General features: G+C 38.8%; 1 long non-coding RNA gene across 1 annotated transcript in view; it reads left to right on the forward strand.

The window, feature by feature from the left end:
- Nucleotides 1–24,038, forward strand: part of LOC149808537 (uncharacterized) — a 37,058-nt gene extending 13,020 nt beyond the window's left edge. The window contains exons 2-4 of the long non-coding RNA XR_016425351.1: nt 15,973–16,045; nt 18,271–19,173; nt 23,468–24,038. This is a non-coding gene — a long non-coding RNA (uncharacterized LOC149808537). The remainder of the gene's footprint in view (nt 1–15,972; nt 16,046–18,270; nt 19,174–23,467) is intronic.
- Nucleotides 24,039–25,385: the final 1,347 nt, after the last annotated feature.

Below are 25,385 nucleotides of genomic sequence, written 5' to 3' on the forward strand. Positions count from 1 at the left end.
GGACTTTGATTTTGGGAGAAGGTACTTTGTGAGCAGCAGCCACTGCCGCTAAATTGGAGGGTCCTGCCACTGGGGAATTTCTTTTTGGAGTCATCAACGGAGATGTTCTTGGTGTGATCAACGTTTCCAAGTACTCTTCAGTTCTTGGTGTCATTAATGGAGAAGTGGATGAACGAGACGCTGCCGGTGACCGTGTCACTGCCGTGGCAGGTCGTGGTTTGCGAGTGTAAAGTTGCGTCCTGGCCGAAGTGCCTCTCTTGCGACTAGTTTTCTTCTGTGGACTTTTCTTTTTCTGGGGACTTTTTCTCTGTTTCTTTTTCTGGGGGTTTCTTTTCTTTTTCCGGGGTGGTGTCTGGTAAGAGGAGGGTCCCGCCACTGGAGAAGTTCTTCTTGGGGACCTGGTCTTTTTCTTTTTCTTCTTGGGGCTTCGTTGGACTTTTTTCTTGGGGATAACTTTGGGGGCATTAGGATCCCATCTTAAGAGTGAGCGAATGATGACCCCTCCTAGAGTACCGCTCCCTCCAGGTTTCAAAATGATTTGTTTTTTGGTTTGAGTGTCGATGCGGGGATCGGCCAGTTGGACCAAAGCGACTTTGTTTCGATCGAAAAAGCGTTTGGTTTGATGAGGAATCTGAATGATTCCTTGGAGTATTTGACGTGCCGTCACCGTGAACCATCGTAAGACTTCTTTGAGACTAGCTTCTAAGACACGAGCTCGTGTTTGTGGATTTTTTTCTCGACTGATGCCATACAAGGCACGAATCAATTTGACGGGAAGATGCGACTGAAGGGACGTCATGTTTACACTGTGTGAGACAGACGAAAAGGGTCTGAGGTTTTTATAGATTTTTTTTATGTGGAGTGAAATGAAGTCGAGGACGGAGACGTGTACAGGACAGGCCCTCCGTCTTGGCACCAGTGGTGAAACAAGTGGGTGCGAAATCGCAAATCCTCGGGGGTGGTAGGTTTCAAATCGACGAGTAAATAGGCGTGTGGCGTTTGAGTGGCATCGTCGTACGCCTGAGTCAGCCAAGGCGTTCCTAACTGTTTGGCTAAGACTTGCACTTGCGATTTATCTCGAGGGCTTTTAAACAAGACCACATAATGCGCATTGAGACTGATGGTGCGATGGGCTTTACTTTGTTGAAACAAATTTGGGGTGATGTAAACGACACTGGCATTACGGTGATGCCCTTTACGCGTGAACCACAGTTTAATTTCTTCTTCGTTTTCTCCTAACATGTCGTCGAAAATGACCAAATGGGTTTGACGGGAGTCAGAGACGATGCCGTCGTCTTCTTTAGGAATGCCTTCCACAAACACGATGGAATCGCCTTGACTTTCTCGCAAGAGGCTGTACGCCGATTGCCACTCTTTGTAACACCACACGATCCGCTGTGGTGGCCGATCGATCAAATGATGTTTATGTTCAATCAAACGTTTGACGAATTCGGTTTTGCCTGAACCGCTAGGTCCAGCAATGAGCATGTTAAAGGGATGGCGAAGATACAAAGCCTCCCAACTGGCACGATCTAAGTGTTCGTCGATGACTTTGACAGTAGAGGAAGAGGGAGCAGAGACAGCAGAGGTAGCCATTGTGTGAGAAATGTCACTTGTGACACGAAAACAAACAAGACAAGAGTTTATATACTTTTTCAGAACACGTTTATTGAATGTTTTCAAACATGAATACGAAAGACAAAAATACAGAAAAACCAAAGGCTTAAGTACAAGAATAAAAGGCACATGATAACCATTAACGTGGAATAAAAACACGTGTCTGTACAACAACATGTTTTGGGTAATGTTCTAACCAGTTCTATAGTAGGGGGTAATGTCACACAAGTGTCCTCTCGAAAGGGTCTTTCAGGCCTGTCCACGACAGTTCCGTCCTGGGTGACGGGTTCTTCTGGCACCGTCACTAACACGGGTTGAAAAGTAACTTTTTTCCTTGAACAACTCTCGTGCATACTGGGCCACTTCTTGGGTCCAAGCCTCAAAATCCCATTCTTTCCAGGCACGGACATCTGTCCAATGGGGATGTAAGTCACAAGCTACACACACATCGTCATACACGTCTTGGGTAGCTAAAAGTTGACGAATCTTTTTTTCCCGTAGAGGTCGAGAAGTATCCAGATGAAAACGCAAGGCTTTGAGCAAAAGGAGTTTTTGTGACCATTTAAGGCCATTGAGGTGGTAAGTATTGATCGTAAAGAGTCCACAAGGAATCGGCTGGTAAACGAAATCCCAGAAAACAAGTCACTAAGACACACAGCACTTGTCGTCCCCAATTGAATGGATACAGTTTTTGTAATAATCGATGGTAATGATCTACGTTTTGAATATGGTCATTGAGTTCCTTCCACGGAATCTGTTGAATAATATGTGACATAATCCGTGGCATGGCAGCCTAATTTTATAGTCTCTTTGTTTCGGAAGCAATACAGCTCTCGGTAAATCCTTTCTCTCAACTCCTCAGGCAAGCCCAAAATGTTCTCTTGTAAAGTATCCATAAGTATATACACTGTTTTTGGAATCGTTGGGTGGTGGCCAATAGCCTCGTTTACCTTTATGCCTGATGTAATATCCACTCATAATCAGTCTTCTTGTACTTTGGAACAGAGCATAATTTAAAAACGGATGAATAACTTTGAGTTTGCGTTTCACTTGTATTTTGATCAGTTCTCCATAAATGCGTTCTCTCAACTCCACAGGCAAGGCACGAATGTTCTCTAGCAAAGTATCCATGAATAGGTTATACTAAATCCTCTTTGGTCTGACACAAGAAATGTACTGTTTGCACAAACATGGTTTTAATTCATTGTCGAATTTAAATCGTTTAGTCACTAATTTACACATTATAATTCGTTCAGAAGTTTCCTCTTTCACTAAGTTGACATTGTGTTCAAGATGTTGGTAATTCGTTAACTCTTCCTCTGGAATTCGATGCAGTAAGTTTACAATGATGTAGTAAATAGAATCGTCCATAACAAACCAATCCTTTTTAAAACCAGGGGATCGTTGATCAATGTCTGTCCAATGGAACACTTTCAATTGAATCAGTCCTTGTATAGCCTTCAGGTACCAGTGGTTCAAACACCTGTGACGTAACGGATGCAATTGTTCTTTACGTTTCACTTGTATTTTGACCAGCTCTCGGTAAATGCGTTCTCTCAACTCCACAGGCAAAGCACGAATGTTCTCTTGTAAAGTATCCATGAACAGATTATGGTAAGTTACTTCAATGTCTCGGTCCCACTAAGGGTAAGTAATGACAATTCGGTGACCATCGAGCATGTTCTACGTAGGCCGAATCTTGCGGTTCCCAGTGGTGAAGTGACACACCGCAACTGAAGCACTTGACTTTATCTCCTTCGCCCAAGTAGAAAAATCCGGCTCTGGCTAATTCTTCGGGAGTCGGTCCTCCCAGATACTTAGGCCATTTTCCTTTGAACGATTGAAGACGATTTTCAAAGTCGCAGTATTCCGACAAAGGCACAGGGAACGAATATTCGTCTTTCACAGGTTCGTTTCGATGAGGGTTGGGTGACATGAACAGGAGTTTGCTCAGGGCTGGATGACATCCGTAGGGGGGTAGACGTGAAGGTGAACATTCCCCTTTAAAACGAAACCCAGTAAAATGTCCAAGAGGACGAGCGGCATCACTTTCGCATCCCTCAGGTTTGACACGCACAGCATCACTTTCCATGATAGGGGTCGTGAGAACAAAGTTCCCATGATGCTTTACGGCATCGCTCAGGTCACAACGTACAGCATCGTACCCATCGCAAGGCTCACAATCGCATTCCACTTCCGAAGCCTCACACTTGAATTGTGCCTTTCTAAACAACTTGTTTTGTGTTTCTCTGAAAGTATTCATCTTGTTCGCTCGGTCTTGGTAGTCACAATGAACTATCGATCTTGACCATAGCCCCCTTTTTATACTAGTCTCAATGCAGTCTCCAGCTTGTACATCTTTCCTTTTTTACGTTTTTCATGTCCTGTTCTGGAAGGTACCGTCTCTAAGGTACCGTCAACACTGTACCGTAGTGTGATGGGTGGAAAGGCCATAGAAAGGTAAGGGCAGTGTCGAGACCATCGAGTATGTTCCAGAATAGCTGAATCTTTATAGATACATAGATCCATTCGTAACTTCAGTCCGCAAGCGAAACACTGTACCTCGTATCCCAATCCTGACTCAGGTCCCAAGTAGACAAATCCTGTTCTAGCTAAAACATGCGAAGAAGGTAATCCTTCCCTATCCGTAGGCCATTTCTGAAACGTGTCCAATCGACGGGCACAATCACAATAGTCAGGTAAGAAGACTGGAAAATGGTAGTGTTTGAACTTGGAGTTCACATTGGGTTTCTCACTCGATTCTTGCTGTGGCGAAGTCATCCTTCTGGTGGGTGGCTATCCGCTTACACCCAAAGTTTTATACCAACGTGTCCATACGGCAAAGTGAAATGATTGGGAAGTCGCACTCGCTTCTGGTACACGATTTGATAGACTTTTTCCAAGGGCCGACTGATGATGTGGTGAGTGGGTAAACGTACAATCTTGTTCGGTTGATAGGTGGTCACTTTAAAGTGTTCATCCTCTCTCGATTGTAAGGCTTCTTTCAATACCCCAAAGTTCACCACACGACTGGTACGATAATTCAGAGTCAGTCCTTTCACTTTGCACGTCGTGTGCACTTCTCCTTGTTTGTCCCGGTATTCGTAACCGTAATTTTTGGGACCGCCACTGACGAACTTAGAATCTTGTCGTCGGGATGCTCGTCTGTCCAGGCTCCTAAACGGTCTCCTTCGATGTTAGGGTGCTGTTCACTCGGGTGATGGATGTAAATGCAACTGTCTGTGTCAAAGTACAGGACGCGTTCTCCTAACAGTTCTAAAGCTTCGTACAATTTTAAGCGAGCATGAGCTGTCACGTAAGCCGCAATGATGACATTTCCAAAAGGGTCGTCTTGTACAAAGTCCAGATCTTCTTCGTAATTAACCAAGATCAAATCCTCTCGAACGACGTCCACGTGTTTCATGTATTTGGTTTTGTCGTAAATCATCTGGAAGTAGCGGGAAGGTTCTGTCAAATATTCCGTCTTGGGTAAACACGGTCGTTGTGCCATTTTACCCCACAAGCAATTTAACATCACTTTGGCAAACGATCGCCTGCCTTCGTTTTTCTCGATGTGGTCTAAAGAGATGCCTTCTTGTTCATAGTATTTCTCTTTGAATTGTATTTGGTCTTCGGGAGTGTGACACCAGGACGGATAGCCGCTGACTTCTTGCTTCAGTTTCAAAAAGGTATCCACGTAGTCAGCGAAAATGCCTTTCTGACTGGGATCACCCTTGTGGTATTGTTGTGTCTTGGGGAAAGTGGCAAATTTCGTACACTTCTAACAGTTGGTATCCCATGTCCAGAGCTTTGAACAATTCTACGCTGACCCAGGTTCCCGTCAAGGCACGTTCTTCCTGGGTGTGATGGCAAGGCTGGTCTTGGTTGCACATTTCGGCACAAGTACGGCACAAGGGAAACATCAGTTTGCCTTGACAATGGTGAGGTAAGACGGGATGGTATAGGTTCGTGGGAGGCAAAACTTTACACTTGATCAAACCCTCGTATTGTCGAATGTTTTTCAGGTCGATGTGTTCCGTCAGCAATTGCGGATGCCCTACAGGAAAGCGACAATATTTGCACACGTAGGGATAAAGCGAACACACGTCCAAGTATTTGATTTATTCTCCTTTCTCTTCGTCGGCTTGGTACAGCAAACAGGTGGCATTGGTCCTTCCTCCGTACAAACTATCCCTCGGGTTCAACGGGTCCATGAACTGGTAACTTTCCACGAGGCGTTTAAACTCGGGATCGGTTTTCATACGGTGATCGTACTCGTGTTCCCACATTTCCACCACTTGGTATCCTTGCTGTTCTAACTTTAGGCGCCGCTGGCAAGTGTCCTGGTACAAGTCTTCCATGGTTCGTTGCAAAAACTGATTTTTAGTGCTACGATCAGGGTAACAGACGGGACATCCGTGAAATAAGCAACCGTTAAACTCGTACACGATCTTTGGGATTTCTAAGTCCCAGCCATTGACCGAATACGTTCCGATGGTCTTTTCGCCCCCTCCGTTGCGGGCATGCTGAATCCACTTGTCTTCCTTGTCGCACAAGTAATGTAACCAACGTAGGGCTTTGACCGAGTATTGACGCTTGACAAAGTGGGTCGTTTGAGGGCTAATGACAGCCACGGTGTTTTCAGGCATGAATCGTTGTCGGTACACTAAGGAACACGCTTTGGCAATGGTGCAAGCTTCTTTCAAAGGATCGACCCCTCCGTGTTCGATGAACAGTTCTCGAAATTTTCCACAGCAACGCCGTAAAATGTCCACGTCGGAACGACAATACTTTAGCATTTCTTCCTGAAAGTCGAAAGGGTCCGAGGCGTGAGCCTGGTACCAAGCGTAGAAAGCTTCTCGTTGTTCGGTACGCATGTTGTCGGGGTCGTAATAGTGAGCCTCAGGTATATGGGGTAGAACGACGTGTTGATTGGCTTCTGTATTGAAAAAGTGAGGAAAATAACCTTAGCCATTTCTGTCATTCCAAACGTTTTAGGCATTCGGCTCAAAGGCATGGCCAAGTAACTCATCGAATCTTTAAACTGTACTTGTCCCACTTGCATGAAAATGATTTTGGCTCCGTTCAAAGTCACTTTAGGACGCTCGGTGCCTTGTTCCGTATAGTATCTGAGAAGAAACTGTCCATCGTATCCGGAAAAATTGTGAGCCATCACCGTGGCATGACGATGACAATCTCCATAACGTTCGATGTCCTCTTGGCTCCACGTCTCGTCGATGGGGTCTAAAACCCATTGGGCAAAATCGGCTAACGTGTTCGGTCCCCGAGAGATTTTTTCACGCCCTCCGGGAATCTTGCTGCAGTGAGGGCAATGACTGAAGATAGGTTCTTGAATGCACTTCTCGCACGCTCGATGAGCCACGCAGAAATTAGTAATGTGAATGCCGGTCTCTTGCATGCATTCGAAATCGAAAAAGATGAAATTGCCTTTCTTCTTATAACTGTCCTCTTTCTCTGGTGGGGGTTGGTATTTTTGCACGTAACACTGATGTTCCAAGTCCACGATGTGGTGACAAATGTGACATTGTTTCTTTCCTCGACATACGTGTGCCTTGGCAATATAGGTACATATACCTTGTCCACAGGTAGGGCACAATCTCAGGAATTGACAAGCACATTTCTTCTGTGAACCTTGTGTTTTCAAATGTTGTTGGTAACAGGTGGGGCTGACAAACGTGCGCAGACAAGTTGAACAAGGCACTGGTTCTTCGCTCAGACAGGGTGGAGAGGCCAAACATCCTGGGCATTTCATTCCACAATGCTTGTGTTGCTCTCGATTGTTATAACCATAATCACATTTCTCACAATAATAACTGTATCCCAGGAATCCGGTGATGGTGGTAATGGTAACGAAATGGTCATCGTGATAATAAACATGAATGTATTTTCCGTCCTTAAAATCTTGGCCTCGAAACAACAGAAGCCCGCGCATTTCTTGAGGGTGCACTTTCAAGGTGTAGCGTGGAGCTAGGACATCTTGCAATTTTTGCATCTCAGGAATGCCACAGGGTGTGTCTTTGGACAGGCCAGCTTGTTGCAACAGGAGTTCTGCTTCGTTTCGTTGTTTGGCTCGATATGAACGTTGAATAGTGTTCCAGGTTCTTTTCCATTCTACCGTGTCGTTCTTGTTGGCATAGGTTCGTCCCACCACGATGGCACGGGCTAAACACATCTGGTCATGAGTGTTGTGAATTCGGACGAGACTCTTTTTGGTGCTGCGAAGATCGTCCACCAATAACATCCTTTTGCGTCCAGTCCCTTGAGGAGGAGAGACGTGGGCCATTTTCAGTGTGGCTTTACCATCGGTGATGTCAAACTGGTCATTAGATTGTTGTACGTGTTAAATCTTGTCCATGACTTTGGAAGGGGTTAGTTCTGCGGGTCTGCTAAACTCGATCCAAACAAGGGATTTCAAGCTGTCGTGATCTATGGATAGTGTCAAGCGATCGTCTTCTTTGGGTTGACATTGTCGCTTGAGTGCGGTGAGCAAAGAATCCCACATCTCGGTGATAAATCCTTCTGCTTTCTCCAATGGTACGTCAGCCTTGAAATCTTTAAAATTCACTGTGTAGGTGTAAGCCGTGGTTCTAAATTTTCTAGAGGAGCGCTTTTCCGTCTCTCGAATGGAATAGTATTTTTCAGGGTTAACTAAGGGTGACGAACCTGGTTTAGAGGGATCGGATTCTGGTTCACTCATGTCCTCTTCAAAATCACTGGCATGAATTTGTGCCAAGATTTCAGCTCTGGTACGAGGCGATAGATCACGTTTCTGCCTCTTACTTTCTTCTTCTTTCTTCTCGAATGAATAGGATCGTTTCATCTTGAGTGAAAAACGTCAAATGACTCAAGTGTAAACACCATAGACTAATTTATAGTCATGGCAGACCAGCGTATATAAAAGGGTGTGTGTCTTGTCCTTTCACTATTCATTTCACTCTCAAGCCGGGCAGAACGATGGAAGAGACTAACCAAATCGAACGTTTCGTCAGAGCTTTGCGAGGGGTCATTAGAAAATTCTCTTCAGACCAGCCCACGGACTACTCTCCTTCCTTTCGAGATAAAAGTCAAGATACTTGCTATATCTGTCAGAAGAAAGGGCATTGGTCTTCAGAGTGTCCAGACGGTCAAAAAAGAAAAAAAACAGGGGCTAAAAAAGACAAAAGTCAAGATACCTGTTATTATTGTAAAGAAAAAGGACATTGGTCTCCAGATTGCCCAAAAAAGAAACAAGAGGAGTCAGAAGAAAAGAGAAATTCTTCAGAAGAAGAGAGGGATTCTTCGGAAGAAGAGAGGGATTTTTCAGAGGAAGAAAGCAGACAGGTGAAGAAAAAGAAACAGGAGAAGAAAAGAAGAAGGGAAGAAAGTGAGGAGGAAGAAGAGGACAAGAGTGTGACGGTGAAGAAATTCAAAAAACAGAGAGACTAAACAAGGAGACAGAAGAAGTCAATGAACTTTTTATTAAAGTGTTGTGTTGTGAATTGTGAATTGGATTGTAAAAATGGATAAAAGAATAAATTAATGATATAAGGTAAGTGTCTTTGAGTTTTGATTTTAAAATAAGAACGTACACTCACGCACTCATACAAAGACACGTACTATAGGGGTAAAATGGGCTGTTTACTATTTTATTTTTATTTGAGTTATTAGCAAATTGAAATTGTATTTCTTTTCGAGAAATGTGGGTGACCCTGAAAAGGGCCTTTTTTCTTTATGGTGTAGGGGTGAGTTTAAGCAATCAACTTTAACTGCCTTAAGCCTTTGCCACGGCCAAGGCATACTTCTGGACTGCGTAATGTTGATGATGATGATGATTGGGTTGAAATCACTAAGGGTGGTACGGTAGGCTTAGTCACAGGGTTGACGTGTTTAGCACGGGAAGGTCGTATTCTCTTCGGTCGTAATAAAGAAGTCTGATACATTTGTTTCAGATTTCTTAACTCCGCTAAAATGTCCAACAGTACCGTGACCGTTTGATTTTCACCCTCTTGTTTCTTTGCTGCTGCTGCTACTTCTTCTTGCTGTTGTTGCTGTTGTTTTTTTCTTACCTCTTCTTCTTGCTGCTGTTCCTGTAGGAGAAAAGCTTGTTCCGCTTCCTTTTGTCGTTGTATAAATTTCTCCAATTCTTCTTTCTGTCTCTGTCTAAAATTCTCCACTTGCGGTAATGAAGAAGGTAACGAAGGTTCCGGAACAAATTCTTGCGAGGTAAGAAAATCCACAAAATCCCAATTCACCTCTTCTGAAAGTAAGTCCGGGTTCCCTTGGGCAGTCTCCCCTATTGGTGCACCCCAATGGATCGTTTTCTGAATTTCCGTCATGTTGAATCACTGTCGCATAGATTGACTGCACACAAGCGCTAGCGAATCTATATAGACCAACTGACGTCACAGACTACTCTCTTCGGATTGGATGAGGACTGACTGAATTTTGTAACGCGTGTTCGGATTGGTGAATGAACTCAATCCGTTTCAATCCTTCCTCTACCTATAAATAAGCGCAGTTCACTGCATTGATTCACCTGTTCTCGTCGCTTCAAGATGTGGACCGATGTGCAATCTTCTACGCTTGTGTCTTCAATGATGTTCCGGACGGACATACCCATGTATGTCCGATCCAAGTGGACCGTTGTCCACAGGACAAACACCAGTCTATGGATACGTAGGATCTACGTAGAAAGACAAGGGTGCATCAAAAGAGTCCTGATTTACGGACCAACAGTGAGACGCAGCCTAAGGACAAGAAGAAGACCAATGCGGTGCCCTTTATGTTAATGGATACATTAACATAAACCCAAAGGCCCTTTTCAGGGCCAGCCATATTTCGAAAAAAGAATGACTTTTCAATTGCCTACCCCTTTTTTTTTTTAAAAATTTTTTTTTTATAAAAAAATCCCATATTTAATTCCCCTTGTCCCTAAACAAGCCCAAACTCTATTCCCCATGCTAAATTCCCCTTGTACGTAAAGTGACCCACGATTTTTCTCCATATTAAATTTCCATTGTACGTAATCTGACCCACGATTTTTCGCCATGTTAAATTTCCATTGTACGTAATCTGACCCGGGGGGGGTCTGTAATGCTAATTCCCATTGTACGTAATGTATCCCTACTTACTACTTACGTAACCGCTCTGTGACAGCCACCTACCAGCTATCAAAAGTTAGTGCAACAACAGCCTGGACAGATGTTACGAGAATTACAACTGTGCAGGACTCGTTTCATGTCAATCAGTCTGCTGCAGCTACCGTATTCAAGAATTTAACAAGCCTTACAACCGGAGAAGAAAATTTACATACTACACGTAAAGTTGTAAATAAAGCAGTTACCAAGGCAGGAAATTCACTGCTAAACACAGAGTCTACATGTGAACAAAGCTGTGTTTACGGCATTATATCAGCGTTATTGATATTAGCGGTGTTGATTGTGATTTTCACATAGTGATATTGTAAGTATGCATATATATGTATATATATATATATATATATATATATATATATATATATATATATATATATATATATATATATATATAACCGAGTGACATCTGAGCAGTCTAAATTTAAAATATCGCAAACATTGCATAAAAGAATAGATACCCGGATAGCCTAAGTAAGGAATGCAATGTATTTGTGTAAATCAGTTATGGCCTCTAATCTCTTTACAGTCATATTTTGGAAACAATGAAATACAATCCAACTTTGCGAAGACGACATGTATGTGACATTTATCTGTATATATCTGTGTACACACGTAAAGAGAGATGAAGCAATGTCTATGTGCAGTGAAGCATTGTATTGCAGATTTTGCAGGGCGGTTTGTTTAGTAGATTATTTCAAGAACATACGGCTGGTATTTGCTTTTGTGTTATGTGATCTAGGTATGCGAGTCGCTGATCCTTTCTCTGCATTTAAGCTGAATTTGGGTCATGGATTGTGCGCCGTGGTTAGGAATGTGCAACATGATTAATAAAAATGTATCCCTACAACATTAGTTATTAATAAATCGCGGAGAGGCGTCTTTAATAAAAAGTGTGCTTCAAATTTCTGAAAAGGTTGTTAAACTTCAAACTTTATACAGAGCGCGAGGGCAGATTCGAATCCGATTGCGAATCCTGGTTGATTTTTTTAGTCGTCTGGTTATATTTTATAACTTGGCAGACCGTGCGTGATTATTTTCCATATGTAACGAATAATCTTCATGATGTATTTATGGAGAAGACGCTCTTAAAACTGAATTTGCTAAAAATATTGTAATCTCAAGCAAATTTAAATTAAAAGAAACAAAAAATACGGCTCCAACTTATGCATATTGGTGACTAGACCTTGCTTGCCATTCACGTCATTGCTATTGTTGCTTTTTCTGTTGATCGTCTGACGTGGTTGAAAAAAAACATAACATTGATTAGAAAATATAAAATACATGAATTTATTGCCTCGCCAGTGTAATATGACACTGTAGCCTCAGTGTAACATTGCCGTGCAACATCATGTGACCCTTACCTTTCGATCCTCTGACCATCCTGTTCCCATGACTGTTTGATCATCTGTAATATTTGATACAAATTCATGCTTGAAAATATAAGATAATCCCTATACCCACAAATTCTGAACGATGACTCCAACACAATCTCAATAGAGTTTATCCTGTTACATCGTCCTTTGACGATTTGATTCGCCATCACGAAGAACATTTCATATACACCGATGGACATTTGTGCACATTCGTAGGACAACTTGTGCATAGAAACATGCAACAATGATAATTCCCAAAAACTTTAGTAATGGACGATCCAAATAATTATATAACAAGATTCAGACAACCCATCGCATCCCCAACACATTTTTGTTTCTTTCCCTGTCAAAGATTTTGGTTAAGTCTGATAATCATCTCATGCCAACTGAAGGAAAAAAAAGCGTAAAGGCAGATACGAGTCCGAATGAGAATCCTGGTGGATTTATATTATGTTTTGTCTCCTGGTTATTATTTTAACTTTGCAGATGTTGCATGTAAATTTTCTTACTTAATTAATCAACTTAGGGATGTATCTGAGAAAGAAAAGTATTTCAAAGCTGATTTTCCTAAAATAATATTAATGCTCTTGGTAAATTTAAATGAAAAGAAATAATAATATGATTCGATATTATGCACATATGTGACTAGACATTGCCTGTCGTCCATGTCATTTGCTAATGTTGTTTCTTCTGCTGCTTGTCTAACGTGATTCAGAACAAGCACGAGAATAACAGTACTAACAGGATATAAACTACATAAATGTATTGCCCTATCAACGAAGATTCAATATTAAATTACCGAGCAACCTCATGTTATCTTAACCTTTGATCCCCTGATCATCCGATTTCCGGAAATGTGAGATCTTCTCTGGTAACTGATACAAACAAGTCCATACTTGAGAACGTAAGATAAACCTACATACCTAAATTCTCAACAATTTACCCATCAAAAGTTAAATAGTAATTTATCCTATGGCATCGTCCTTTGACTTTCTGATTTGTCATTAAGAAAGACGTTGCATGTGCACTAATGAACATCTGTGCATATTTTGTTGACAACCTAAGTATGCAAACATGAAATAACGTCAGTTCACCGGACATCAAAAATTAACTGTTAAAGTTATTGCCCCATTGAACCCTGCCAAGATTTAGACAGCCCCACTCATCCCCTCCACATTTTTCTTTCCTTGACAAAATTTTGAGGCTGATAATCAAATGATGCCAACCGAAAGCAAAATTTGCACTTAAAACGTTTGAAGAATGTTGAATCCGAATGGAAGGATATTGCAAACGCTGTGTCTCATCTTTAGAGATAGCTGAATATCGCGTGAATACAGGCGAGACAAATCAACTCACGCATTTCAAACAACTTGATAAGATTGTGTCATGGTCGGTTAATACGCGAAATCAAAATTCAACGTACCCTAACTATAAAATCATAATTTGGTTAAGACTTGAGCTGAAATGTAATCAGCATGACTGATAAATATTTTATGTACAATTTTACATATTATGAAAAGGGGAAGAGTTATCTACCAATCTCCAAAATTAAAGTAGCACAATCAAGACGTTATTCAACGCGATGTAAAAGTTATGTCCCTTTGCTACTGTCAGAGATCATTGGAGAAAAAGCAACAACAATACATTACTCATCTTCGTTATACAAGGTTCCGATATGTTAATCCTATCTATATCTTGGCGGATCGATCAGTTATTTTAGTGCTTCGGGTCTGTGAATTTCATTGGATGCGGCGGCAAGCCACATCGTCTAATCAGAATCAACTTTTTTTTGCTCAAATCTGAACACTGTTACTACATGATCGAGAGAAGGGGAGCACACAACTGTAATGGATTCATAAATAAGCAATTTTCCACTGTCGGTCCGTGTTTGTGCAAATACACAGTTTCCCTCAAATATACATCTAATGACCTCCCCCTGGTACGTAGTCATACGTTCAATGTTAAATTTACAAAGTATCCTTTTAAAGTCAATTGCCTCAACCATTTTCGGCCGATTTACTAAGTACCACTATTACAAACTATTAGTGAGTTAGCATTAGACACTAAGGGAGGCAACTATGAAATCCAATAGATGTCGCTAGGACAAAGCATTCAACTATCTGATCGATCTGTTTAGGTGTAGATAGGGTTAACACATTGGAACCTTGGCTAGCTAAGACATACATTACTCTGCATACGATCATCAGGTGCACCGAGTACATTAGACATACACAGAATGGGCAAGAATTTCGTACCATTTTATCATCAACAGACATCTATGCAAAACGGTACTTTGCATCTTGTCTACTTGGATCCAGTTTTGAGGGTGTACACTTGCAGTATGTTGCGCAGTGAATAGTCTATATTCATTTTTAATTGGCTGTAATGATTGATACTAATTCATTGACTGATCAATTCATCACAGTATCTGAGGTATCGGGCCTGTATTGCAATCAAATCTTAAAATAACAATTTGTATATAACCGAGTAAGAAAATCCATTGATGTTTACATTTCTGCGTTTATTACATACATCTATTATATCTATCATAACGTTTTCCTCTTAACGACGAAATAAGTCATCATCATCATCTTTATTTCCTTCCATGGAAGATTACATGATATAACAATAAATCATCTGAATGCAATCAATAAATAAGTATTTAAAAAAATATAAAAAAAACATTAAAAAATAAAAAATAAAAAAAATAATGTTAGTTGTCCTTATATGTCGAATTTTAGAAACTCTTTCTGGGATTTCCTTACTGATACATTTCCACTGAGCCTCCACATTACGTTATTTAATGCAGAAGATGAGCTGCAACTACAATATCTTCTAGGTAAAAGGTTACCATCAGGTGCAATCGACAAAGAAAACTCCAAGCTATTCGTCCTGTATGCAGCATACTTTGTCATGCAGTGTGCAGGTATCTTCTGTAAATAAAGTACTGAAACTTGCAACTTATGCAGTTGACGAACACTTTGTTGACAGATATAGTGTAAGAATTTGTATTCTAATAATTTTTTTTTTAAATACTTATTTATTGATTGTATTCAGATGATTTATTCTTATATCATGTAATCTTCCATGGAAGGAAATAAAGATGATGATGATGATGATGATATATTTTTAATAACATTGCTATAATCTTATACAACACTCCGATTACAATTATATTTACAGAATTTGCATCTTCTGTCTTCCATTTGTGTCAAGTCAGTCTTCCCGTTATTAATGTACTCCAGCCCAGGGTAAACAATAAACACTAATCAGGATTTGAATATAGCCATTTCATAGCGTAACATATAGAGAGCTTATACCCTCAAAACTAGATGCAAGTATACAATAAACGCAACGGAGAAACTTTGCTTAACAATTGGCAATACATAATCAGTAACATAATTAACATTTACATTTATGAACAAGTTTAGAACATGTCCTTACGTTAATGCAGCTAACGATTAGTGATCTCGATGGCGGTATAGGAATATTAACACAGAATTAACAAGAGGTCAGATTTCAGACCGTTCGAGTCAGTTACCCTGTATTAATTTGGGATGGGAAATGGGTGTTATCAATAGTTTTCCCTCCTTTATCGCTTACAGAAACAAGTGCCTGTGACGTACATTGCTTTTCCCGGATGACCATGACCTGTAAAACGTATCTCTGATGTCTAATCGGTAATATAGAGATTGGTCTGTTTTTACATTTTCATGCAGAGTTGGGAATCAAGAAAAAACGTAATTTGCACGAAAAGTTAGATTTTGTAAATTTAGGAAAATAATGATGCATCGTTATTCTATGTTTGCTTTTTTATGTGGATTTAGAAATCAAAGAAGAATTCGTCAGAAACATCTCAGTAAAAATGTGGTCCAAGTGTCAAACAGAGACACAGAGGAGGTAATTTAATGTGTTGTTATTTGATTGTCACTTTTTAAACATAAAGCCCCTCTCTCTCTCTCTCTCTCTCTCGCCACAACAAAGCCATACTTGACTTACCCATCTTCCTTAATACATATTGTTCTTTTGTCTATTTAAAAATGTTTTGTGCTTTTTTAAATATATTTGTGAAGTTTGCTAGAAACTGTATATCACTTGCACAACGACACATTTAATGCTTGCATAGCTAATACAATCCATAATATGTGATCATGTGGAATAAGGAAATCCTAGCCTCGGGTTCAAATTTGTAGGCAAAGTTTCCTCCCCACAAATTCTGATCTCGAGGGTGGATTTCTCTATTCCACATCGACGCATATGATGACTTATTTTATCCTCACATTTATACCTGTTTGTGATTTTATTTTCCAGTTTGGAACAATGGTGTGTAATATGTTTAACTTTCTTCGCGCGACTGCCGTCTTTCCTCACTTAACTTTCTACTGCGATCATAGTGCACACAAACTGGTAAAAACTCCCCGCTTTCCAAAATACTTGATCATTCTTTCCCAGTAATCACGATGAACGTTACTTGTATTATATTTACAAATTCACACCTGTGCAGTTAAGGACGTTTTGCACTGATCGAACTAATTGCAGGTACAGATTCTGTAGGCCGGATTCTTGTAAACAGGCTTTCATTACACTACTTGAAACGAGGTGGTGGGGGATTAATACCAAGTGTAGAAGACGATGAAGAAAATGAAGAAGCAGCTTTTGCACTTGCATTTTTGAATTGTATTCACATTATGATTTTTGAATGGAAAATCAGCATTTGATCAAATTTTAATCGTGAACTATATCGTTATTTCTTCCTTTTTTAGTCTTAGGGATAAGAGTGGAGTTTATGTTTTGAAATGTTTACATTTGTATAAATGCACAAGGTATATTCAGGACAAAATTAAGATATTTTGCTTTTGTCATTACCTCTATGATCTAGAAGTCTGTTTTTGAACACTGATCGGTGTTTGATCTAGACGTCTATCTTTGAACACTGATTGGTGTTTCAACAAGACGTCTGTCTTTGAACACTGATCGGTGTTTGATCTATACGTCTGTCTTTGAACACTGATCGGTGTTTGATATAGACGTCTGTCTTTGAACACTGATCGGTGTTTGATCTAGACGTCTGTCTTTGAACACTGATCGATATTTGATCTGAACATCTGTCTTTGAATACCGATTTGTTTTTGATCTAGACGTCTTCTTTGAACACTGATCGGTGTTTCATCTAGACGTCTGTCTTTGAACACTGATCGGTGTTTCATATAGACGTCTGTCTTTGAACACTGCTCGGTGTTTAAGTGATATTTAATGATCTCATCGGAATTGTTAAATTAAGAACCGATGCATTTGAAGGATTCCGTTAATTCCACACTTCCTTACAACACGGGTACAATGCGTCACATATATGAGATAAAACGCCTGACATAACTGTTTTGAAATGTGAAAAGTGAAATGTATGCATTAAAACATTTTCTCATGCATAAATCATTATATACCGTATATATATATATATATATATATATATATATATATATATATATATATATATATATATATATAGAGAGAGAGAGAGAGAGAGAGAGAGAGAGAGAGAGAGAGAATACATGTACAGTTTATACCCTGTATCCCTGATATACCACTAGATGTATCAATGCAAACGAGGCTTGCCGAGTTTTGTTTTGAATGAAAAATTTATAGAACGAGCGGTATATGCAAGATACAGAGTACCCATTATGTATGGATTTTTTTCTATCACATACAAATACGTACCTTGCATTTCCATTGGACTTGACATTGACTACATCACCTATTACAGATACTCACAACCCTCTTTGGAACTTGATAACGTGCTTCATTTCTTCTTTTTATAGCTTCTATTTTCATTAATACGGATTAAATAAATACAAATACACTTATAATATAAACTTCGTAGTACTTAGATCTTGATTGCTAGGTCACATATTGTCAGCATAATAAAATCCTAACCATGACTCGACGACTCGCGTCTTGTAATGCATTTGGTATTGGTGATGCTGGCGACTCGAAGTAATGTAGCAATCAAGGGTGCATTACTTTGATAAAAACCGTTTATTAGCACTGCTAGAGTTTAGACATTAATAATTTAAAGACTCATTTATTATTGTTTCTTTTAACTTTTAGAATCTAATTTTCATTCCCAGTTATCGTCGATGCCAAACCACATACTGATCATGAAATCCAGAAACATCGAAGAAGAAATTTTTGATGGAAATCGAGAATCACCACAACCAGACTGTGATATAACATAGTGTAATAAAAACTGATGTTGCACCCAAACCACATACATTGCTGTAGTATGCTTTATGTTCCCCATTTTCAGACCAAGATCTCCGTATTCCAGGGACGTTAGTTAATTTCAACTACTGTGATATATAATTATAATACTGAATTGTCTGAAAGAAATAAAAAACAATGACTATGAGGAAACGAAAGACTAAGGGCAGCAGGAAGCCCTACGCTAAGCTCTATCCTTCTAGAACTGGTATCGTTCCAATTTTCAAACACCAAGGACAAAAGTTTGAGATTATGAAATTTTCGATAGGATATCCAACAGTGTGACATTCGAGGTTCTTAAATTCATTCATATGTTCCAATATTAGAACATTTGCTAATTAACACTTTTCATTATTGTACCTCTAAGCTTCCTTTGGTTCAAAGATGACTTTGTTTTCAGTTACTTTTCATAATTGAAACAATGAGAAAAGAACACATCCTATCACAATTTAAATGTATTCCACTGTGATAATAATTATTCTTACACATTATAAAATTTTGTCTATGGTTTTTATTTTTCTCCAAGTTAATTTGCAGTCTGATACAAATGCTAAGGTCTGAGTTATTTCTTTTCTGTGTTTTATCGGCACTTTAACACCTTTATTAGCCGTGTGATACAGAGGAAATGGAATATAAGTTCCATTTACAAGACAGAATGATGTAGCCGACCTGTGTTGGCATGAGCTGGTATTAAAACATCGACCCTTTGAATTACGAGTCTGACGCTCTACCAGCTGATCTTCTGCAGCTCCCTGGATCTGAGGTGATTGGTGAGTTTATGTTGGGTTTATATCACAAGCACAAAGCAGATCCCATGATGCACACAATAAATTCCAAGAATTTGGCAACATTGTTATGCAAAAAACAGATTAAAATGAAGGAGTATGTCATGAAAAAGAGGTCTCAGTGATTTTTATCAGTATGAAGTGGATCCATAGAATATTTGGTGTCTACAAAGATTTGAGTGGAATCCCCACTCCAAAAATGGGGTGGGGTGGGGTAGGGTGGAGTGGGGTGGGGTGGGTGGGGTGGCGGGCATGATGATGTCTATTACTAAGTGTGTGCTAGTTGCAAAATTAGAAATTTACTGTCGATAATTATGTTTTAGTTAGGCAAACATGACTCGCGGGATGCTGGTGATATGAAGCCATGTAGCGATTTTGAACGGGATTAAATAAAAGACAGAATTATTGTGCAGAAAGAAAGAAAAAAGGGAATGAAAATGAAATTTAAGGCAAGAGGATCTGAACATTTGAGCACTGATGCTGAACATTTTTAGTCCATGCTTGCAGCAAGTTTAATTCACCGTGATATTTTAATGATAGAGGAATGGATATGCGTTTAATATAAAGTTATCGTTATAAGAAACATGGAGAGTGAAGTCGTAAATATCATCCTTTTGACCTTTAACTGATTGCATGACTGCATTACTTGCTATCTAAATAACCAGAAACTGTTTCTGTTGTCATTAATATTGCTTAATTCAGATAACTGTTGCTGTTAAACCACAATTTAGTTGTTTTACTCAATATCTCTTTACTGTACATTGCATAGACTGCAGATGCATTCAGCACAGTACTGTACATTGCATAGACTGCGGATGCATTCAGCACAATACTGTACATTGCATAGACTGCAGATGCATTTAGCACAGTACTGTACATTGCATAGACTGCAGATGCATTTAGCACAGTACTGTACATTGCATAGACTGCAGATGCATTCAGAAGAGTTATCATACTTCATGAATATGTTTTAGTTTATATTTCTTATTCATGAACCTTTTTCCGGTATCATATCACATATAGGACCTTCAAAACCACACTTCTGCATTGTTGTTCGCCCAGTTTAGCATAGGTCTGGCAGTGACTATCATATATTAGAATCCCGAACCATTTTCTCTCTTTAGGCTCATTGTGAACTTAGCTTACACAGATAGAAGTGTAAACTTGGCTTACACTGATAGAAGTGTAAACTTAGCTTACACTGCTAGAAATGTAAACTTAGCTTACACTGATAGAAGTGTAAACTTAAGTTACACTGATATAATTGATTACTTAGCTTACACTGATAGAAATGTAAACTTAGCTTACACTGATAGAAATGCAAACTTAGTTTACACTGATAGAAGTGTAAACTTACTTTACACTGACAGAAGTGTAAACTTAGCTTACACTGATAGAAGTGTAAACTTAGCTTACATTGCTAGAAATGTAAACTTAGCTTACACTGCTAGAAATGTAAACTTAGATTACACTGATAGAAGTGTAAACGTAGCTTACACTGTTAGAAATGTAACTGTTATGATGAAGGATTCTATGTATATTGTTATCCTCATCAGATCTATCCTTTACCTACAGTGTTTCTGCAGATTTGGTTTAATTTCTGTTTGAAAATACAGTTAAATGTGTGTTCTTGGAAAAAAGAAAGATGTTGTTGTTGCAGGGTTTAACGTCATTTTCAGCACTAGATAGGCTATATATGGCGGCCAGTATAAATGGGAGAGGAAGAACCCGGGAAACTATGGAAAGAACATACGACCCACGAGAAGATCCTGGCATGGTTTCTCACATACCCACATTGGCCGATTCCGAGACTCGAACCCACGCAGGCAGAGGTGAGATGGCAATGATCTGTAACGGTGAGTGCTTTAGACCACTCGGCCACTCGAGGCCCCGGAACAACATTTGGTGGTTTATATGAATATTTGCATGTAGAGCATTCGTGCTGTTCAACAACACATTATAGATTATAATTATGTATCTTATAATTATCATCAGATGGGAATAGATCAAATGTTCTTGTTTGCCAATATTAATATAATTTTAATACTTAATAATCCTAGGAACTAGGCTGTCAAAAACTCCATGAAATCATCTGCAGACAGTTTCACTGAAAACTCACAATTTTTAAAATCTTTTTTATTTTCTAATTATGAAACTGAATGAAATAATGTGTTATTTAGAGCTTCTGTTGTTTATACTTGTATAAAAATTACTTAGTATTTGAAAATTTACAAAAAAGTCTTATTGATGTAGTAATGGGTGTGGTTTTTAGCTATATCATTATATTTCAATATATATGCATGTAAATTTGTTTTGTGTTTCTCACTTCGAGAAAAATGTCTCATTAAAGATAAATTAAGATTTTTCTCGAAGCTTTGATATTGTTTGAAGTCTTTTTATAATTATCATTGAGAGTCATAATGTTTAAGTTAAAACAAATAACAATGACTTTTATCCTTTTAGAAAGGTGAGGACTATGTCCTCCTCACTGTCTGTCTGTCCCTCCATTAGAAATGTAACTTATCTCCTGCAACATTAAATATGCATTGAATGTTAAGTTTACATATTAAGGTTACATTTAGCGGATTTTTGGAACTCTTAATCTGATAGAAGTAATGATAACATTGATTTTATATGTATGGAGGACAAGAGTGTAAAATTTGCCACTTTCATTGCTCTCATTTGAAGTCGGACATGGACATTACTGTAATTGTTTGGAAAAGTAATTTGCAAACTTTTAAATAAAGTAAGGGATATTGAACTTTTTATAACTGTACATCATGATTTGATTTTGTCACTTGGCATTTTCCTGGAACTATTTTTAAAGCTAGATCTCAGTTGTCAGGTCAGTATCATGTTGTGTGTCCGAACTGTCATAAAGCCGCTTTCGGTAAAGATCATGGAAATGAATGCTTTCCAATGAAATATATAGCTTGAGGGTATATCATGTACCTATTGTTATATATACCTGTATATCAAAGGTCAAAGTCAAACCCAGAACACTTGTGGCGTCATGTTAAATCATGTTAAAACTGTCGATGCATTGTTTTCACAACCGTCTTAAATAAGGCATGTTATGTTAATGCATTGCCATTCCATCCTTCCGTTAGAATTTGCTTGTCTAGCCCATAGCTTTGTGATGGCTGGAGAGGATTAACCTTGTCTAGTCCATAGCTTTATGATGGCTGGAGAGGATTAACGCTTGTCTAGCCCATAACTTTATGATGGCTGAAGAGGATTAATGAAACTCTGCCCATGTGCATATTCTAACTAGAGTGTTTAAAATACCCTGCCACTAGGTTAAGTTCACAGGAAGGCAAGGACTATAATTCTAATTGTGTTATGTTTTTCATTTTCGGGGGGACGACTTTTAAATACTGAAGATATTCTAATGAACCTTGAACCAGTTATATATCATAATTATAAATACCGTAACTATGACTCCAGTCTCAAGTTTAAGGTTACAGCTAGAGAAAATATAAATCAGCAACCTATGTCCATGAAGGGATATAATGTTTAAACCGTTTAAGGTCTTTTCATGCAAATTAGCATGCTGTATATATATATATATATATATATATATATATATATATATATATATATATATATATATATATATTAGCATCTCATGTGTTCATAGTCATACCCTCTGCCCACAAAAGTAAGTCGGTGACCTGCTTCCTTTTCTAGGATGCCACTTTTTATTTACTTCGCATATTTTGATTAAATTGTATCCTTTGCATTCTTATGTAAGTGCGGTGTGGTTTGTAGCTCAACGATAAATGTAAGTGTAATGTAAGTTGTTGTGTGGTACTCTTGTTATTTAAAATCTCGAGACTGTGTCACATATCACTATTTTGGTACCATCTTCAAGAGCAAATTTATAGACTTTGAGAGGGTTTTTCTAAACGTTTTTGCCATCAACACATGTGACACTAATGTCAAATAGTGGTGTTCTTTTAGTATGTGCAACTTAGCCAAGTTTGTTATGGAATTGTCATCACTTTTCTCTGCATGGGGCTATACTGATATAGGGTTAAAAACGCATAAAAGGAAAGATAATGCACACATGCAGCCTTTTTTTGAAAATTTCTTTTTAAGAATAACTTTTCATTAATTTCAGCATAACATAATTGTTGGTAAGGAAGATTTGTCCCCAAAAACCACAATACTACGCAAGCGTCTAAAAGCCTTGTCAGGATTTTGTATTTAAAGTGCAATGCTTCAAGTCTTGAAGACGAAAGACATGGAACCTTTATGTCGCTCTTAAATATTCCAGATTCGATTGCGTCAACTTCCAACCTGATGAAGTAGTCAGATGGCAAATACCAGTCAGTGGCGGTGTAAGAGATTGGAAGCGGCCATTGCACCAGGACGTCAGCAAACAGTAGGACGCAGTTTGGAGCTCTTTCCCAGTTGAAATTTGCATAGCATCACCTACGCCTTAGTGTACGGGGAAATTCACCACAAAGCTTCTATTTCAGAAGGTTGGTAGTGGCACCTTGAATAAAAAATCTTCTCTGTAGCAAAGCTGGGGTGCCACTAAAGAATATTGTCACTGGACGAAAGACATGTTTATTTTTGTATGCGCATCAAAGATAAAGGGACGTGTCTTGTTATCGTATTAACTGAGTTTACTAAGTTCTTTCATAGGTGAAAAGATTGCATCGTCCCATCGCTTTGTACAAATTGCACCCTTAAGAAAGGAAACTTTCGAGTACAAAACACAAATTCATGTGCAAAATTTAAAAAATGCCTTCTATAACTTTACTCTAAGAAATATTAAAGTCCAAAACTTTTGTATTACCGTACTGTTTGTATTTGCCAATAAATGCAATATATTAATGATACTAAGAGATCTCACGCGTAATTTTTTAGTACGACTGATTATTAGTCTTCCTTGACCATCTTCCATCATGTCTCTTAATTTGAGCAATGCATGGATATTTTTCACATAACGTCAACTGTATATAATACACGGCACGTGATCTCAGTTAATCGAAACGCTACCATTCACAATGGCAACTTCATTCGCTCTGACACGATTAAATGATAAATGACCACCCATTTCACAATTTATGCGGGTGCATATATATACATATATATATATATATATATATATATATATATATATATATATATATATATATATATATATATATTAGTCCTCATCCTCTTTGCTTGTCTGCGGCACTTGACACAATAAATCATGATATACTACTTCACCGTCTCCTCATCGAAACCCTGACCAGTACATATATCGGCCAAAAGTAACCTCATCGAAACCCTGACCAATACATATATCAGCCAAAAGTAACCTCATCGAAACCCTGACCAGTACATATATCAGCCAAAAGTAACCTCATCGAAACCCTGACCAATACATATATCAGCCAAAAGTAACCTCATCGAAACCCTGACCAATACATATATCGGCCAAAAGTAACCTCATCGAAAACCTGACCAGTACATATATCAGCCAAAAGTAACCTCATCGAAAACCTGACCAATACATATATATGTCAAAAGCAACCTCATCGAAAACCTGACCAATACATCTGTCAGCCAAAAGAATACAATCCTGATCAACTTCATTCTCAAGAGCCATATCTGAAGTAGCTGCATAAGCTGGGTATAAATCAGGGACTTCATTTTCAATATTATCAACCTTTTAATCCAGAGAAGGCTTGTAAGTTACAAGTGGATTAACTACATCCTTTTCTCCCGGTAATTCGTTGCATATCAATAAATGAACACCCTCAATCGGTAAAGAGGCCACAGCGCCAACAGTCACTAGCCCTGAAACTATGTCTGATGTTAAATTATCATCATGGAGAGGAGTTAGAACAAAACCGCATTCTACTCCCTAAACAAGAATACTTGCTAAGAAAAAGACTTCTAAGACAAAGGCAACGTACCTGATAATAAAAGTCCATGAGAAGCTTCTGTGTCCCTTAATATTTTTATAGGCGTAGGATTGATCGAATCACCAGTAAGTTATGTAGAACATTTCGAAATGAATGGTTTATAATTCTCCATAACAGAATCAGACTGGGGTTTGTTTGACCCCACAAATGTGTTTCCAATACAGGGCCATCATCGTGACATATGAGAAACAAGAGCATCTAGAACTGCTGTCTTTATTATGTTACTTATATTTAACATAAAGCAATAAGTAATAACGTGTCACATTTTCT

Source organism: Sinohyriopsis cumingii, chromosome 1, assembly GCF_028554795.1.
Source record: "Sinohyriopsis cumingii isolate HCF-2022 chromosome 1, ASM2855479v2, whole genome shotgun sequence".
Taxonomy (NCBI): Eukaryota; Metazoa; Mollusca; class Bivalvia; order Unionida; family Unionidae; genus Sinohyriopsis; species Sinohyriopsis cumingii.